Here is an 18,626-nt window from a genome sequence, read left to right on the forward strand (position 1 = left end):
TACCAGAGGTAACATGGCCTTCTCTGATCACCCAGGAGCCTGAGGACTGTCCTGATGGGCTGAGAAAATCCCAGGAAGCCTGAAGGGGAGCATGTAGGCACAATGCTACACGGCCTTCACCTGAAGCCCTGTCACAGTCTTTGCAAGGACAAAATCCACTCATGCCTATCCTACAGATACCCCTACTCCCCACCTCATGGAGGTGTTGGTTCTCATCCCGCTGATGTCCTCAGGAGGGAAGGAACTGAGGCACTCTGCTCTAAGGCAAATCGGGCTGATGGGTAATGTTACCCACCACAAAATACTATAAGAGAACAATTAGTGCTGCTGAGAGCTAATGAATAGCCATGATAACAGAGGTAACCTTACCAGTGTTAAATGTCTTCCTTTAAACAGCCAGATTGCAGAGTTAATCAGAGGCAAAACACATTCCCAGCTGCCAGATGAGAAGCAGAGGGAAAACAGTCCTTAAACATATACAACAGGTGTCTAAGGGTGATCCACAATCTTCTGGAAACTTGTTGCTGAAATTACTCAACTGATCTACTAAAAAGGCATTAAGAACAAGCAAATGCTGAAAGCAGCATCTCAGGCTGTTTGCCAGGCTAGCTTTTGATGACGCCTTCTGCATATTAAGGCATTTGGTGCACTCAAGAGCACTAAAAGAAAAGAAAACAATAACAGTGTCCAGAATATGAATCTGATCCTTCATTTGTGAGCAAGATAAACACTGGTTCCACTCATACTGCCTCATGACTTGATTTGCCATTGGAAAAGGCAGGCTATACTTCAGTTAATTTTGCCTGAGTGCTTTAACTAATCAAGTCTTAAACACAAACATTTGACCAAGACAGAAGAAAGCATAACAACAAAATAGCATTGTTTTGCATGGTGTGGAGCAGGAGAAATATCTGTGAAGTGCAAATAATATATGAAAGAAAACAGCACATTCTGCACTGGGGGGGAAATTGCAATTTTCCCTGGCTGGTGTGGGATGCAGCCCACTCAGTCAAGCCTTGTGCTGAGCAGCGAAGGTGGTGGCATTACCTAATCCAAGGGTATTAAGAAGAAATAGTTCAACATGACTCAGAGTTCTTCCGCGTAAGTGGGGCTAGAACAACACGCTGCCTGAAGCTGACTTCTGCGTAGGTACAAGGTAGGGAAACAGCACCTTGCTCATTGCCTGCAAGGACCCAGCAGGGAAGGGCACACAGAATCAGTTGCACCTCAAGACCATGGTGGCATATGCTCTACAACTGACACAGTGCTCACATGCTGCCCACAGGACCACACAGCTGAACTCCTCCTGCTACGTGGTCACTTCTTGCACAACGAGTCTGTGACAGCATCATCACAAGATACACTACTAAGAATAAAACTGTACCTTTTTGTCCATCCCTTAATTAAGTGCATTCAATTCCAGTTTCCATCAAAACTTAGATGTCTCTAACAAATGTTTCATGTTGTTCCCCACCCCTCCTCCTCTCTGTTCCTCTGCAGTTTAATTGAACAGCCCCACAGCAGGAGGACCATGGTCCCCAGTAAAGAGGAGACAGCCCAGCCCAATTCTAGGAACAGGGAACTACACAAGCAAGCCATGTCCAGACAGCAGACAGCAACCTCTGAGCCAAGGATGGTCACTAGCCAAACACTGGGTACAGTCACAGATACTTTTATATGAATACTTGAATGTGAGAGCTGGCTTTTGGAAAGGAAATCAGAAGCTGGTGCTGCAATGCAGACCTCCCCAGGCTGGGCCGACAAGCAACATGGCCGCAGTAGCAGATGTCCAACTCCTGACTGTGGCAAAATGTGAGGGAGAAGCCTGTCAGATCACTCTGTGGCCAGAACCGCTCCTCTACACCCCTCTACCCCTCCAGTACTTCTGCACCCTGGGGGTGACCCAGGCTTCCCTCCACACTGCCCAAAAATGCCTTGGGAACTTCAGTAGAAAACAGTCAGTCTGTGAGAAACAAGAGCAGGAGATTCACAGCCCCTACCAACCAGATATTGTGACTCTGAGCACCATAACTATATCATTTAATCCTGCTCTAGTATCTTATGAGGTAAGAAGAGAGGCAGGCACATACTACAACAGTTAAAGCTATTGCTTTGATCAGTCTTTCACAGAAGTAAACTATAAAGCCACAGCATTTATTCAGACTCATGATGTCCTTATCAGTTTCCAAATAATCCAGTTCTGGCATGCCTGCTCAAATACGCAGCTGCGGCAGGCAGCGGAGGCTGCCTCGCACACAACCACTTCTGTACAGGCGAATGAGAAAACATCAGTGTCCTACAACAACCACCTAAATTCTGGGTTTAGATTAATTTCACTTTAAAGGACTTAAATTATTTGATAAACCGCAGTTATGGAAGTGGAAAACACAAATGAAACAACAAAGACTTTCTCAAAATCCTGCCTATGCAGGAAGCAGCTCCTGCCCTCAAACACCAGATTCAATACCACTGTTTTGCACTTCTGATTACACTTAGCTTCTCCAACAGCAAATTGAACTGAATATTACTTAATCTATCTGGGAGGGGTTGTTAAGACAGTTTGATTAACAAGCAGCTCTAACAAGGCCAGCCACATAACTGGACAAGATCTTTTCTTCTGAATACAGTAGGTAAGCCCTTCTCTAAGAGCAGCATTAGCTCAACAGACATAACATATTCTGCAAATCAAAGATAATTCATATTATAATGCACACTGTGTTCACATTCATACTGTAATTCATCCCAAATATGTCTAACTACCATAGTTCATGCAGTCCATCAAGAGGCGTCTCAGCAAAAGTGTGATTCACAACTTCACAAGAATGCTAGGGGAAGGTTTTTGCTATCACTGTGAATGTTGATAATTGTTTTACTCCTGAGAATAACTTGCGGGAAGGATGTGCATAGTAATACTAGATGAGTTTTCTGCACATGAAAAAGGGAGAGATTTCCCCTTCTGAGTCCACCACAAACGCATGAACCTCCTGGATCAGTTCTAATCATCAGGCTCCTGCCACTACGTGCAGACTTATGTTTTCAGCTAATACGTCAACAAGCTGCTGTGGTCTGCAAAAAAAAAAAACCTCATTGGAAGACTACACCTTCGAAATTTTCAAACTGGATAAAGAAAAAAAAACCTGTGTTAAACCAAAAGTTTTCATTAAACTCTACTGGTTAACCCCTATGAGAAGCACAGAGTGATAGATCACAAAGCAAAAACATCATAAGAAAATTCAAGCTTTTTTTTTAGGAGGAAAAAAACAAAACCAGTACATCTTAGAACAAACATTTGTATGCTGTCCCTGTGTCAGACAAATGCTCTGCAGCCCTCCACACACCAGAACAATGGCTTCCGAAGTGACGGAAATGGCACCATCCAAGAATCTCAACAACATTAGTAGTGCAGTATTTCCTGAAACCACCACAAGCCATAAACAACGATGGAGAAGTCAGCCTGAGATGCCATTTTAACTCCATCTGTGCAACAACTAAATGGTGCACGAGAGCCAGCATTCACTCCTACTCAGAGACAGCAGCTCTGCCACACAACCCAAACCTTGCCAAAGTGCTGCCTGGATGCCTGCTGAACAGCTCTTCTGCACTGGGCACCTCCATTAACAAGCAAGAAGGGGGTGGGATTCATCTTCTTTAATCAGAGAAAACTTGGTACATTAGCTAGTACTCCAAGTTCATGCTGCAGTTAGTGGAATGACTCAGGCAATTTAGAGACTAACTCATCCCATTTTAAATAAGCTTCAGAGATAGCTGGGTGCTCATACTAGATGTTCTCTTCCGAGCAATCTTGCAGACAGAACATATGCATGCTTCCTCTCTTGCTCTTGCTATGAAAATACAAAATAAAATCTATTCTATGTGGTTGTTTCAGGTTTGTTTTGGGGGATTTTTGTTTGGTTGGTTGTTTTGTTTGTTGGGTTTTTTTAATCCCAGTAGCATACTCATTGACACTTTCAACTGCTACTTTTTCTGGAAATAAGCCCCTACTCTTCAGTTGCACATCTTGCAGTAATTGAAAAAAGAAGAGCACCAGCTAGGAATATCCTGTCTGCCTTGAAATAACTCTCCTACTTCCTTTTCCAAGAAGATAAGAAACATCTGCACATACAGGCATTACTACAAAAAAGCTACCTCTCTGTAAGGAAAAGCCTAATTGAAAATTCAAATAATTTCTACACTTCATGGACATAACCTGGTGTAGCAATTCAGGTAGGTAGGTTACAACCTGAGCAACGACGGGGTGCTGTCGAGCTGTCCAAATTACATACAAGAGCTGTCTCTCGTTAAGAGACAAATCTCACAGTTGCCTTTTTGCTCACCAAGTAATTAAAAACCACAAACTACACTACATATTGATTTTCTTTCCTGTGCTTCCTGTTTTCTTTTTCTAGCTGTTCTTCTCCATCACCTCTCCTCTTCCCATCTTCCCTTATTCTCACATCAGCAATACAAATTTTATCTGCTAAACAACTCTACTCCCATTCCCCCTTACGCAGAAGTATCCCTTCTTCAACTCAAAGCTGCTTACCCCAGTCCCTGGAAGCTCTTCTGCTCCCTGTTCCTTCTCTGACTGCAACCTAATAATGAGTCCCCAAAATCCATCCAGTTATCCACAAGGCACCACGGCAGGTCAGGTCATGCCCCACTTGGTTCACCTGGAGTAGCTTTCTGCTGTGGGCACTGTTTTGAAGCTGGCTGCTCAGGAAGATGGGCAGGGAGCAGGGTTAGATCCTGGTGAAGGGGAGCTTCTCTGTCACACAGCCCTAGCCAAAGCATCCACCTAGCTCTCCCCACACCCTTATCTCACTGCATCACTCACACAGCTTTTGCGACCTGGCCCCTTAGGATATGGGTAACACTGTCTGCTACAGATGTCTGCTACCAATTTCTCATACAAGGAAGAACTGAGGATGTCCAAGTCCATGCCTGCGAGACAGACAGATGGCCATGCTGTCATCCTGCAGCTTTATGTGGGCTTTCTCCCACTCACATACTTGGACTTCCACGTTCCTCTGCCCACCCCTGCTAGTAGAAGCATCGACTTCTGTTACATTTCTTTATTCCACCTCTGCCACGGCATCAGAACTACACTGGAGCAATCTTCGAACAGCTAGCTTTTCTTCCACTGTAACAGTTTATTAAAGAAAACAAAATACAGCAGTGAATATAAACACTTTATTATGGAGACAACACTGATGCTCTGAAATCAGACAATAAATCAATATCAATTTTCCCCTTCAACAAAAAGTTATTTTAGCTATCTGTATCCGCCATTCAGAAAGTCTCCTAGGCTAAATGTACTTGTGACACTCAAGTTGATGGGTTTTTGTCGCCCTGAAAATAGAGAGGATAAATACAAACATGTCCTAACCACCAGCTGAGAGGAGCAGAGGGACTGCAGAGGTGATTGCAAACCATCCTGCAACTGTGTCACACAGGAGAGCAGAGCAAGGTGCTGCCTGCCTGGCCCTGTCTGCACCCCTTGCACCAGACCCTTCTGCAATCACTTCAAAGACTTGAACTTGGGAGAAGGCCACAGTCAAGTCTCTTTCTAAGGACATTAAGAACAGCTCACTCAAAAGACAATTCATCATGTATTTGGGCACCCCACCTTCCAGAGAGGGTTATCTTCCCACCAGCCTCTCCAATAGGTGCTCCAGTGGATGCCAGCATCAGAGGGGCAAACCGGGGGGCTCCCTTTCCTGCAGATGCTCTAATGGCTCCTGGCTGCTATCTGGTGACCCAGGCAGATCCTGGCAGCAGCTGCAGCTGCCAACAGGAACCCCACCCTGGACCACTGCTGCTCCCTGACACACCCGATATCGCACAGCCTGTCTCCAAATGCTCTATTATCTTAACCAAAAATGTCTGAATGTGTTTTCACGTGGAACCTCTATAGCAGCACAAGGTCTGAAAGCCTAGTTCTCCTTCTTGAAAGTGCAAGGCAGGAGATTTGATTTGTAGAAGTCGGGTATGGAAAACTAAGCCCCATCATCCAACTAAACAGTAACATAAGGTTTTGTAACTGAATCCATCTATCATCTTCCTTACTTTAGCTAGCAATATTCCTACTGTGCATTTGCACGTTAGGTTGCCGAATTTAGGTGAAAAACTCCTCTGAACGCGTGACACATTCTTGATCTTTACCAGAAAAACAACATCTCCATCCTGCATTTTTCACCGTGGTACAACTGTGAAGCAAAACGAAGTCACATTTTTCTATCTGGCTGAAAAGCATGCCCTACAAATAAGTCACAGAATAAAACATCATGATGGCAACAGGTATGGAAAAAAGTAATGAGTTTTGAGAGTAGCTCAAACAGTTTCCTTAAATAAATGGCAATTCATTTATATTGTTTCTCCTCATGCAAATCATAATTTTTGTGTTGTTAGTTTTATTTTTTTTCTTTTAGAATATTTTTTTCAGGTATGCATGAAGGAAGTAGGAATGACATTACAACTAAAAAGATGTAGCCACAAAACAGTATGAATCAGCAATTTTTAAACAAAAATAAAATATTAATTTGTTAAAATGATCAAACATAATAATTCTTTTATCAATACAATTGGAACTTTTACAGAATTATTTTGTTCAGTTATTTTTTTAAAAAAGACAGACAATTTGAGGAAATTAAAAAGGAAAGACAAACCTATTTAGAAAAGAGAACAAAAAATGGAAAGTAGAATATTCTTTCAGGCTGGTATAAAGAGATTTGGTATCAGCTGTTGGCCAGCCTCATCAAGAATACATAAGAAATAAATCAGCTTGATTTTCAGTGAGGAAACCTTTGTATAGATGCCAAGGAAAGCTTTCTAAGTAGAAGGAAGCTAAGGCCAAGCTACTTTAGGAAGGTTACATATACAAAAAAGGTAACATGGGAGGAACATTACATTATGATCCCTTACAGTAATGCTAAAAGCCTCCAGTAACTGAATGTGCCAAAATGAAACAAACAATTATTGTTGCAAGTGTCATCAGGCTGGATTAATTTTTACATGAAATAGGCAAAAAAATTAATTTCCAAATAAATAACACGCAGCTTAAAACTAATGGTTTTGAAACTTTTTAATAACGTATTTGCTTTAAAGTAGCCTTTTTGGATTTAGACATCATCCTGGGAAAAATCACAGTATAAATTTTCCATACACTCCTTGCAGAAGTGTTTGGAAGGAAAATCCACAAGTTGACAACACAGTTGTGCATTTATATAAGAACTGATCTTCACGACAAAGACAGGTTTTTGTACGACATTCAGAATATTTTTTTACATCTTGCCAAAAACTAAGCTACCACTTCACAGTGTAACACTCGCTCGTTTCTTTCCACAGTCTAGACAGAAGCAGTGACTCTGTAACTAAGGTTTCCAAATCCTTTCAGTTATATAACCTTGGTATTAAAATTTCACAACATTTTAACTAATGAAGTGCTTCTGACCAGAACTGTTAATATCCCCAACTGCTTGTTGCAGGAGGCAACACTCAGCAACACAAATAGATTGCCATCTGTGTCCCAGGAGGGCAAATTTTCCTCAAAGTTGTCAGCATTAGGAGGAAGAAGGAAAAAACAGCAGTAAGTGAGTGTTGACCCAGATCCCATTGATGGTGGTAAAATCCCCACAGCGTTTGGGGATGCCAAGACTTTGTCTAGCAAAATTATTACAATTTTCTGCTATCATAACTAGTTAAAAAAAACAGGCTGTTTATTGCAGAATGGCACCTGCTACTGCCTGGCCAAATACATTCAATCACTCACACAGGGCATACTATCATAATGAATGGAGGGTTTCAATTACAAACCCATAAGTGCTGTGCTGAAGTGGTATCGTTATCCCCAGTCAAAGGCAGGGGGAAAGACAGGGAGAAGAGATGGATGCATGGACAAGAGGGCTTCTCCAGGCAGAATGATGGCCAAGGGGTAGATGGGGCTCAGCTATCCCAAGCACTATTGCTGCATCTTCTCCTATAGGCTGCACACTTAATCAGCAGGAAAGGATTTCACATGGTGCATAGTCTGTCAAAACACATGCAGAAAAGCAGCAGCTGGTAAAGCACCATATAGTGCTTAGTTCATCACATTCTGCAAGAACTTGGAAGGGGACACAGTGGGTCAAGGTCACTGGTCCATTTAGGAGAACAAGCCTTCAGCAGTGACCATCAGCAGCAGAAGCAAAGCAAGATCTGGGGGAATTACAGAAATACAGTAATCATGAAGTGGTCTATTAAAGATTAAAGCCTGTTTGCTTTTTTTTAAAACCAAACATTTCTTTAGAAAGAAAAAAAATTTTGGTCACACAATCTGTATTATTCAGGAAATCAAAACAGATGATCAAAATTATCACTTCTGGCCTTGCAATATATTAATTTTTTTAAAAAATTGTCATTCTCTCTGTTTTTCCCCATGAAGTCCAAAGAATTTAGGAAACCCAACCTTCACTTCCTGGATTTTACTATAAATCTTTCTTTACTGATTCTACAAAAGTCTTGGAAATCAAATATTTTTTCATTTCCAACTTCTATGAATAATCAAAACTTTGTTCAACATTATGGCTTTTATTCCAACACACATAAATAGCTTCTTGACTTGCTTAAAACCTGAAACCACTTTAATCAATCGGCTATACATAGTCTGGATAAATACTGAGTTTGAGATACTGGGTATACAGCCAATCCTGTGCTATTTGCTAATACTTTGATCTAATTTCACATTATTTTAAGAAGAAATTAAAAATATTCTGGTGAGGACAAAGGCAACAGTAAAGAAATTATAGCCTGGAAAAGCCAGAGAATATTTACATTAGCTAAAAATTCGACTTGTTCCAAAAGAATTCAAAAGACAGAAATACATATAGACTTATCACAAAATGAGACACAAATATCCACAAATTTTTTATTTTGTTAATCCCAGAGAAATTCACTCTTGATTTTCCAGAAATCTACCACTCTATAAAGTATATTTAATAGCATTAGTAGACAGCACTACAGTCTCATTGTGTCTGTAAGGCACTGCTCCATTTTCTATGGAAACATTATAGCAGAGGTGATTTATGTCTGTGTAACAGAAAGGGCTATTCTGTAGAAATATCACAGGAAATGACACACAGGAAATAAACCAACACAGACATCTTACAATCATTTCCTAAGCTGTAGCACAGCAATCTGCTGAGCTCCTGAAACAACCCAGATGCTTCTGATGAAAGAATGAACAAGCACCAAAAAGGCTTCCCTCTCCCAGCACGGCTTCTGGGTCCTAAGAGGAGAAAAGGATGAACAAGGCAACAAGCTATGGAATAGCTGGTTATTTGCCACCTGGAAATATTCTTTATTGGGTACTAACTGTTCAGTCCTGTCATGGTTCATCTACGGTGGCTATGGACAAAGTGGGGGGACCTGCAGTGGCTGTGAAAACAAGAAAACTGAAGATTAATATGTGGTGAATGCCCAAGTGATGGCTGGGAGAAAGGTCATATGGAAGAAAAGTAGCAGTAAGCCTCACGCCAAAGCTTTCTCGTCTCATAAGAATAGACCTTTCAGCAGGTCCTGTAGAGATAGGACAAGGGGTAATAGTTTTAACCTAAGGGACAATAGATTCAGACTAGATATAAGAAAGAAATTTCTTATGATGAGGGTGCTGAAACACTGGATTGCTCACAGAGGCGGTAGATGTCCCATGCCTGGAAGCATTCAAGGCCATGTTGGACAAAGCTCTGAGCAACTTGATCTAGTTGAGGATGTCTGTGCTCATCGCAGGTGACCTTTAAAGGCCCCTTCCAACCCAAGCATTTCCATCTTTCTATGATTCTATGAACTAACTCCAGCACCATTCACATAACATCCCATTACCATGTGTTATTCTGCTCTAATGCTCAAAAGCATCTGTTCCCTTCCCACAGGCTCCTACCGTGTCAGCACTGAAATTCAGTTCCTGTCCTCAAGCACACTTAATTCAGGTTACAGCAAGGTATCAACAGATGCAAAGAAATAATTGTGCTTTAGTCAGGTTTGCCAACGTGCAACAAAAGACCACATCCAGGAAACCAGATGAACTCAATAACATTTTAACATTAATTTTACTAAGGAATGCTAGGACATACCTCATGAGCGTTTAACTGAATGCACAGTAGAGAGAACTGCTTTTCATCCAAGTAAATTTTACCAGTTAAAAATAGCCAGAAAATGAAGAAATATCTCATCATACTATCGCATTATTGCTTAATATTCTACTAGTCCCACCCATGTTTCATACAACTCTTTAATGGAAAATAATATATATGAAAGTCACATATGCAGATCTCCATACAATATATTAAAAACCACATCTGACATTGGTGTCCTAGGCTACAAACCAATATGAGACATATCTATACTATTATTTTCTATGGAAAAAAGAGCAGAAGTATTCTATACTAATTTGGATACACAGAGGTTTACACAAGCAGATTACACTGACACACACTTTATATGTAATTATTTCTTGTAATTCTTTTCCTTATCCACTTGAGGAATTAGCAGGGCTGTTTCAAGACTGCAACCAGAAGAAGATCCATGTCATTCCATGACACTTTTTTTTTTAGACAGAAGTTCTTTCCTCAAAAGATTTCATGTGATATTTTATCATTAAGTATATTGAAGTCACGTAGCTGGTGAAATACCTAGTAATACTTATTTTACTACTGTATAACTTAAAATTCAAAAGATACTGTTAATTTTTGTCTTAAGTGAAAGTTAGTCTGCAAGTAAAAATGCCCTTTTCTGTAAGAAAAAAAAAAAAAAGCAAGTTTTGAGACAAATGAGTACAAAATTTACTGTAATTACATGAAACTTCCCACAGTAAAAAGGAGTATGATTTTCTTCAGGTAACTAAAACAGGATACCTAAAACTTCTAACACTTACACTATTACCTACAAATCAAGGAATCATAAAATACACAGATGCTGTATTAACACCCAAACCATCTTAAAACACTGTGGGTGTAATTTTGGTCCCTTAAAGCTGACATCAAACTTTCTGCTAACTTTGACAGCGACAGAATTTGATTATTTGTGCCAACTCAGAAAGCAGAAAAGGGTAAAGAAAAGGCTTTGAAATAGAAAACTAAAACAATAAATAAGATTGCTTTAATCACCACTTCTGATGCCTTTGATCATGCAATTTCTGTCCCTCCCTCTGCTATGCCAACAAGCCAAAGGTTCAGTGCCTGGGTAGTTGATTTATCACTCCCTGTGACAGAGATTTGGACCATGCCCTTCCTACTGCTTCATGCCTAGCAAAACACAACACAGCAGCTCTTACACCAGTTGCATTTTAACAGTGCAGGAAAAGATCCACAACATTAAAACTCAGATTTGCAGTGACTGTGTCCAGAGCACTGCACTTCCTAACACTAGAGTTGGTTTTTTGGGGGTTTGTTTTTTTTCGTTTTGGTGGTGTTGTACGGTTTTTTCGGGTTTGGTTGGGGTTTTTTTGGTTGGTTTTTGGAGGGAAGTTCCTCGGTGATCAGTGTGCAAGGGATCTTGCAGGAGAAGGGGTGGCAGCATTTGGCTCCAGTCCCGAATGAAAGGGTGTTCTGCAACTATATGGTCACCTCTTCAGATATACTGCAGAGACTTCAAAGGAAGAACATTTCTGGAAATCAAATGGCTCGATGAGTCCAATAGAAGAAATATACCTAAAGGCTAAATGTCTTTCATAAGAAACTGGACTCCAATGACAGCTGTTACTTATACACAAACCACCCACTCTGGGGAACCTAAACAGCAACTATATCAGTGAATGAAGGGCAAAGCTTTCACGAGAGGCCTTAATGAATGAGTTGAGGCAACATTTAGTGCCTCAGCCAGCTGAAAAACAAATTCTGCAGCACTGTATGAACTTCTACCAGATTAGTGTTGCTACCGGGAAGTACATTGAACTCCAGTACTACTTAATTACTATACATATGCTTTTTTTTTTAAGTATTTTTAAATATGTTTATACACATCTCAAATTTAGCTCACCGGTTTTCTTTAGTTCCATCAATAATTATTATTTCAGTGCCAACAACAGGCAGATAGAAAAGTAATTAAAATTTCAGTTCACACAAATGCATGCAACATTTGCACTGGACTAAGCACCAAGTTTGCTTGCAACAGCAAATATAGAGAGGCAACACTTTCTTAAATGTTGTCTTTTAGACCGATGAAACCTTCCAAAACTTTCTTTTTAATATTGTCCACATTGCTTTTACAAGACAAAGCTGTGCAAGGCATGAGCATGTGAAGAAGAAACACTGACTTTGTTTTGAAGTGAGAATTCTCAATACCTACTATGTGTCATTTTCTTTTCTGATCTCTGATTTCCAAGACCATTTTGCTATCCTATTTAATATTAGCCTGTATTACACAGTCAATGATTTCAAAATATGTTATTCTCAAATATGAAAGTATAACATGTTTTTTAAGAGACTAATTCTATATGCAAATTCAGCAGAAGACTGTAAGGAATATTTGATGTACATAATTTTAAGAAATAATAAAAAAAATCCACTTCTCTGATATATCAAGGTAGAAGACAATACACCAGCAGATCATGCTGTGAGATTTCACAGGACACTGGAATGGTGGAGCACAAATGAGAGTTCACCTTCAGGAGGGGAGTACATCTCTGAGCAGACAAAATGCAGCAGCTGTCAGAATCTCAAGCAAGGATGTCCACCGCCTGTTAATGACAGTGGTAAGGCTCAGGTGGGAGAACAATCATCTATCCAGACTGCCAGAGATCTTAGTAAAATGTCTCTCAGAGAAATATAAAAACAAATCCTCCTTTTGCTCCCATGCTCACACACAGAGCACTGCTGTTTCTGCTCAAGGCGTGGTCTTACAAACCAGGAAAAACCTGGGGTAATGCTTACTGTATATCAGCTACACTACCTACACACACCAACTCCCACCCACTCTGTGTTACAGTGGAGGAGGATGGGCTCTCTAGCATGATGGATGAGCTACACCTTGCTGGCTGCAGAGCAAGAGTGGACACATTGACAGTTATCCTGTGGGGCCACAGATCAGCACCCTGTGCTCCCCTGGGAAGTTGCATTCTCCTTCACACTGTACCACGGTCCACAATCCCAACAGCTCCACAGAGGAAAGGTGCCACCTTGCTCCTTTCATTCCAGCATTCTGTCAGCACTGCCAGCTTACAGAAGCATCAAACTGGATATACATAACGGGGACAGCTGTCCTGTGGATGGAGAGTAGCATCATTAAACTTTGTCAGGCATGCCTAAATTTTTGGTGTTGTCTTTAGTAAAGCTGGTGATCCTTGCTAATGGTATAGATCAGCTGTTAGGCCATGGTGGACAAGGCTGTAACAGTGAACACCAAGGAAACAGGGAAAGCAATGCACAACAAGAAAATAAGGGTAGGCAGTAACTGCAGATAGCCAGCTTTGGAGACAGGAGTATTATCTCACCTTGAAGCTTTTAGGGCCTTATATATATCTTACGGGATTACCCTGCAAAAAATGCATACACCAGATTGATTCTTTTAGGAAATCAGTAACTCAGTTTTACTGAGTTTATCTGCTGTTGCCTGCCAATAAGAAATTGTTTCCTGGATACAGAGCTTAAACAGCAGGCCACAAAACTTCCTTCAGTACACCAATGTTTTCTGCTTCCTCAGCCTTTTTTGCACATTTCTCCTTGTACAATATGCCTGAATATCAGCCAGGGGGCCTTGTCCAAATAGCCACAAAGCTTCTTTCTTCAGTGTCCCTACTTCATTTTGTATTAAGGTTGAATGTACATTGTTGGTACTGACATTATCTATTACTGAAACAGTTTGGTATTTTCTCATCCAATCAACCCCATGAGTAAGACTTTTACTTGCAAAGGAGGTAAATAACCAGGCCTTGCTTTTAATTACTTTAACCTGGGAACAATTCGTTGCAAGAGTCTACAGATGGAGTGCTGCCCCTTTCCAGGCATTTTCTAAACTGCAAATCAGTGCAGGGCCTTGCCTTCCTCATAAGATTAGGTTTTAAGCCAGCTCTATGTCCTGAACATACTTTGCTGGAATACTTAATATAAGTCCACTGACACTAACTGAGCCAGCCTGAACGACTCTGCCTGTATGGGTGGCTGCTGTAACAAAATTCAGCACAATGTAAATGAGGAAACAATCAAACTTGTTACTGTGATTCACAGAACAATTTCAGGTTGCAAAGCTGAACAGATGGCATTTGTGAGCTTTATTCAATATCTTGGACTTTTTAATTAGAGTCCTGTTCATATCAGTCTGCTGGTTTACAGCAGGAGACCCCAAGTTTCAAAGTAACCTTAGGAATCCCATTGCTCTATCTGATAGAAACCACTATGTCAGGAAACTGCTGCAGGCACAGCTCCTGCTGCTTCCACACCAAGAACTGGTCAGCAGGTAATTAAAAGAACAAAATTAAAGGGATAGTCCAAAAATGCAGCTATGCTTTAGCCAAAATGCAAATTAGAGGTTTAATGCACCACACTGTTTTATAATTTTAGGATGCTCTTGGTATGTTTATCATTAGGAGTCTGTATGCCATAATTTTCTCCTCCATGTCTTCATGTGGTTCTCAAATTCACCTTCTGCCACTGACAAGCTCCCTCTGGGTTTTCACTGCAGGTGGGCACAATGAAACAAAATGAAACAAAATATACTGACTGATAAAAAGCTGAAGAACTAGAAAGGGAATAAATAGTGCATCCCTCCCACAGCACTCGACTGTGGCAAATAGCACCAGCAGACTCTGATGGATGTGGGTACAAATGCCCCAACAGACACTAGTGTTGTTAAATTTTAGAATCAGGTTCAATACTTCCTTTTACCATTACAGATCAAACAATCAACCAAACAAGCAAAAACAATCAAAAACCCCACAAATCCCCAACAGATTGACTAACATAACAAATTAGGACTTTTATGAGTGCTGCAGTCCATAAAATCTCTGTGACACTTTTAATCTGTGGCAATAGAGTATGACACAACACATTGGAACAGTAAGTCTAGTTGTATCAATCACAATGGCACAGTTTTTCGGCCGTCCATCAATTAGAAGTTCACTATTTTTGAGTTGTTTGTTTATATTATTTTACCTTTCTGAGGAGGGAAACTCCAAAATTCAGAAGAGCTTCTAGACTGCTGTAATCACATTCAACAGAGCACTGATCACACCTGCAAATCCATTTTCATCTTATAATATACCCTGAATGTATAAGCTAGTATAAAAATTAGCCTGTCTTAGAAAGAACGGGCCAAATACTCTGTAACCAAATAACAGCAAATGAAGCATTTGTGCATATCTACTTTTTGTGGCATCAATGCCCTAAGTCCCTTTCAAGTGGTAGAACTCAGAAGTCATTACAAAATGTAGCAATGCTCCATAATATACTGATTTTAAAAGAGATGAGGGGGTTACAAAATAAACTGAACATATACCTATATATTATTTTTTAACTCCTTGAATATTATAGACCAATCAGCTCTAATAGTTACCAGCCTGGTATGTGTGAGTCAGGGAAGAAAAACCTGCAACTCTCTGAAACTTGGAGAGTTCCCTCATTTATTCAGCACGATTTTGCCCCAAAGTATTTTGTCAGGAAAGAAAAGCAATTTTGTCCTAGCACAGAATGAGACTGAATTCCTCTGAAACTGCATTCCTTTCTAGTGGATGTGATCGTGTCAGACACACTCCTGGGGAATGAGGATGAACAGGATGTGTTGAGGTCCAACCATGCTTCCTTGTGATGTGCAAACTGCCCATAGGCCTAAACTTCCTAAACAGTGGTTTTGTCAGGGTTGTGCAGTGAACTCCAGCTTCAAAGGCCAAACGGGTCTGGATTTCGTGTTAACTAGTAGCATACATGTTGTAGTAGATAGCACAGTATTGATAACAATGTAGTAACACCACACAGTGGTGAAGCAATCAAAAATAACCAAAAGTTGAATAAATGCTCTCAATAAGCCTTTTAAAAAACATCGTGTTTAAGTCTTTTAAAAATCTCTAAATAACCCCTCTATTTCAGATGACAAAGTGAAACAGGGTGGAGGAAACTGGCCCTACCATAAACTCAGTTGCACCAAGCCTTTCAAACCCTCAACCAAAGCACATCTCTCTCTCATATGCCATTCACAATGTTTCTAACTACATCTGACAGACACCTGATGATCACCAGAGTTTAACTGTAACACTGCTCTGTCCTTTGGGTGAGACATCAGGAGCAGGTCATCACTTTACTGGTGATTTTCTGTCTAATTCTTGAATGATGCACACACCAGAAACTGCTCATCCATTCCTTCTCCTTTGAGAGGGAATCCACCACATCACAAGACACTGAGCTGAGCAGGAAAAAGCCTAAACCCCTCCCTTTCCCTACTGAGTTAAGTATAGAAAACTGCATCTATGCTATTTACAGATTTGAAGGCTTGTTTGTTTTGTAAATACAAACTATTTTGAACCCAGAGGCCTTAAAATTTGGATTAATGCCTTGAGAGAAACAATTCACATAGCCTACATTTCCCCCTGTGCTGATGTTCACTACTGGCTGACTCTAAAGTCTCAATATGAAGCATTAACACCGAGGGACTAAAACAAATTTTAAGCTGGTTGTATCTGGATCGTGGTCTATAATGTTTCATAATACAATTTACCCATTCAGAAATAAAAAAACCAACAAAATAAAAGCAAACAAACCTTGCATAATTTATTTGATCTCCAAATGTCTTCTTTCTCTCTGCATCATGAGTGAAAGCACAGAGAGAGGGTGGGGTGTCCTTGCAGCTTTCCAAGCTGAAGAATTATTTGCTGGAAGTCTTTATTTTTGTAGTAGTGGCAATCTGAAAAAGAAAAATTGTTTTGTTAACACCTGTATCCCTAGATACATTAGAAATAAGGTTTGTTCTGAAGCACTGCCAACTAAATGATTAACCCCTCCTATGCAAAAGCCAACAATTCTCATGCAAAAAAAGCAGCTAGAAACATCTCCACTCAATTCGTACCTTACTTGCACATTCCGTGCAGACTGCTCATGCACAACAGCTAAAAAACTTCTTTCTATGTAGAAATGGAAATTAGAAACCCAGTAAAGCAACACATTACAACCATATGCTTCAAGAGGAGCTTTTGTTAAGCTGTCCAGGTTTCCATCTAGGAAACACACAACCAGGAAAGGCGGCTTGAAACGGGCCAGCACTACCACAGTCCCTTTTCTACAGTGGTGGTAGAGACCACAAACGGTACCTGTACTATAGCAGAATTGCCCATTTCCACACGTTCTTATTTAAAACTGCTATCAAATCCCAGCCAGGACCTCTGAAAAATAGCTGCACATCAGTTACAAAGAACTCCTGCAGAAGTTCTCTTGCACCAGCCAAGCTCAGCTCTGAAAAGCCAGTCACTACTTTTGAGCAGACCAATATGGAACAATGGGCTGCTCTTTTGCCCACACCACCTGACAATGGTAAGACAGAAGACATAGACATCATCCTCAGTGTATTTGCACTGAACAAGAAGAGTGCCTAACTGAACTCCCAAAAGCTGGCACGGAGAACTTCATGCTTTACCAAGTCTGTCATTTTCATTCTGCGAAGTGTCATTCTATTATATTTTCTGTGATATTTAAATTGGCAAAGTTGATTTTAAACTGCTTCTTCATGGCACACAACATCTTGTCAGAAAAAAAACTTATATCTACAACAGTTAAACTGACATACCACAGAATTAAAACTAACACTAAGAATTTTATCATACTCATGCTTAAAAAGGCAGATCTTACTGAAAAGCCTGGTGATGGTCACTACAAAACTAAACAGATTCTTAACTAAAATGTTACATGTAAACCTGTAAAATAGAAACTAGGTGTTACTCCTGTCTAAAGCTGTTAAATTTCCTTTTTCTAAGATTACTAGTGGAGTTGGAGCAAAGTCCTAAACTGACTTCACTCAAAACAAAGGCTGTTTTATTAAAATAAAATGCAAACAAAATAGCAAAGAATACAAGCTGCAAAACCCCCATACAAAATGGACAAATTAACAATGGGTGAGCAAAGTAAAGAGCAGTATCAAGCTGCAAGTCACATCCAAGAGGAAACTTGAGTAATAAGATGTAAGTAATATTTGTCTTAGTTGTTACCATAAAAACACTTGTAAAGTTCCAAATACAAAACACAGGCTTGCTTTGATGGTAGGGAAAGGTATGTATCTATCTGCACAGAACATTTAGAGCACAGACCACCAAAGCCCTCCTAATCGTGGCTGTAAGAGACACAGAGCCAAGCACTGCAGGACAGGGTTGCAAGTGCCATGACTATGGCATTCAGATAACACCACTGTGACCCATGTGTCATGGATATCTTCTTTTGCAATGTTCATAGTGCTGCTACTGTGGTCGACCTCTATCTTTCCCTACAGAACGGCACAGCACGGATCCACTCCTCAAAGACACGCAGCACTACCTTCACCATGATATCCAGTTCCTGAGCACCTGCAACTAAGACTCAAAAGACCTGGGTGATAACTTGCTCTCACCTACATGATTGCAAAATCCCTGAACTGAGAGGCGCCCTTTTTCTTCCCATGTTCCAGCTCACTGCAGAGGGCAGCTC

At 40.4% G+C, this 18,626-nt stretch overlaps 1 protein-coding gene across 1 annotated transcript in view; it reads right to left on the reverse strand.

The window, feature by feature from the left end:
- Positions 1-16,787: 16,787 nt before the first annotated feature.
- The window catches only part of SCAF8 (SR-related CTD associated factor 8), a 147,959-nt gene continuing 146,120 nt past the window's right edge, over positions 16,788-18,626 (reverse strand). The window contains exon 21 of the mRNA XM_039387381.1: positions 16,788-16,860. The gene's annotated coding sequence lies outside the window, so the exon portion shown is untranslated. The remainder of the gene's footprint in view (positions 16,861-18,626) is intronic.

This window comes from Pipra filicauda, unplaced genomic scaffold (assembly GCF_003945595.2).
Source record: "Pipra filicauda isolate LSUMZ 115617 unplaced genomic scaffold, ASM394559v2 scaffold55_size4083901_pilon, whole genome shotgun sequence".
Taxonomy (NCBI): Eukaryota; Metazoa; Chordata; class Aves; order Passeriformes; family Pipridae; genus Pipra; species Pipra filicauda.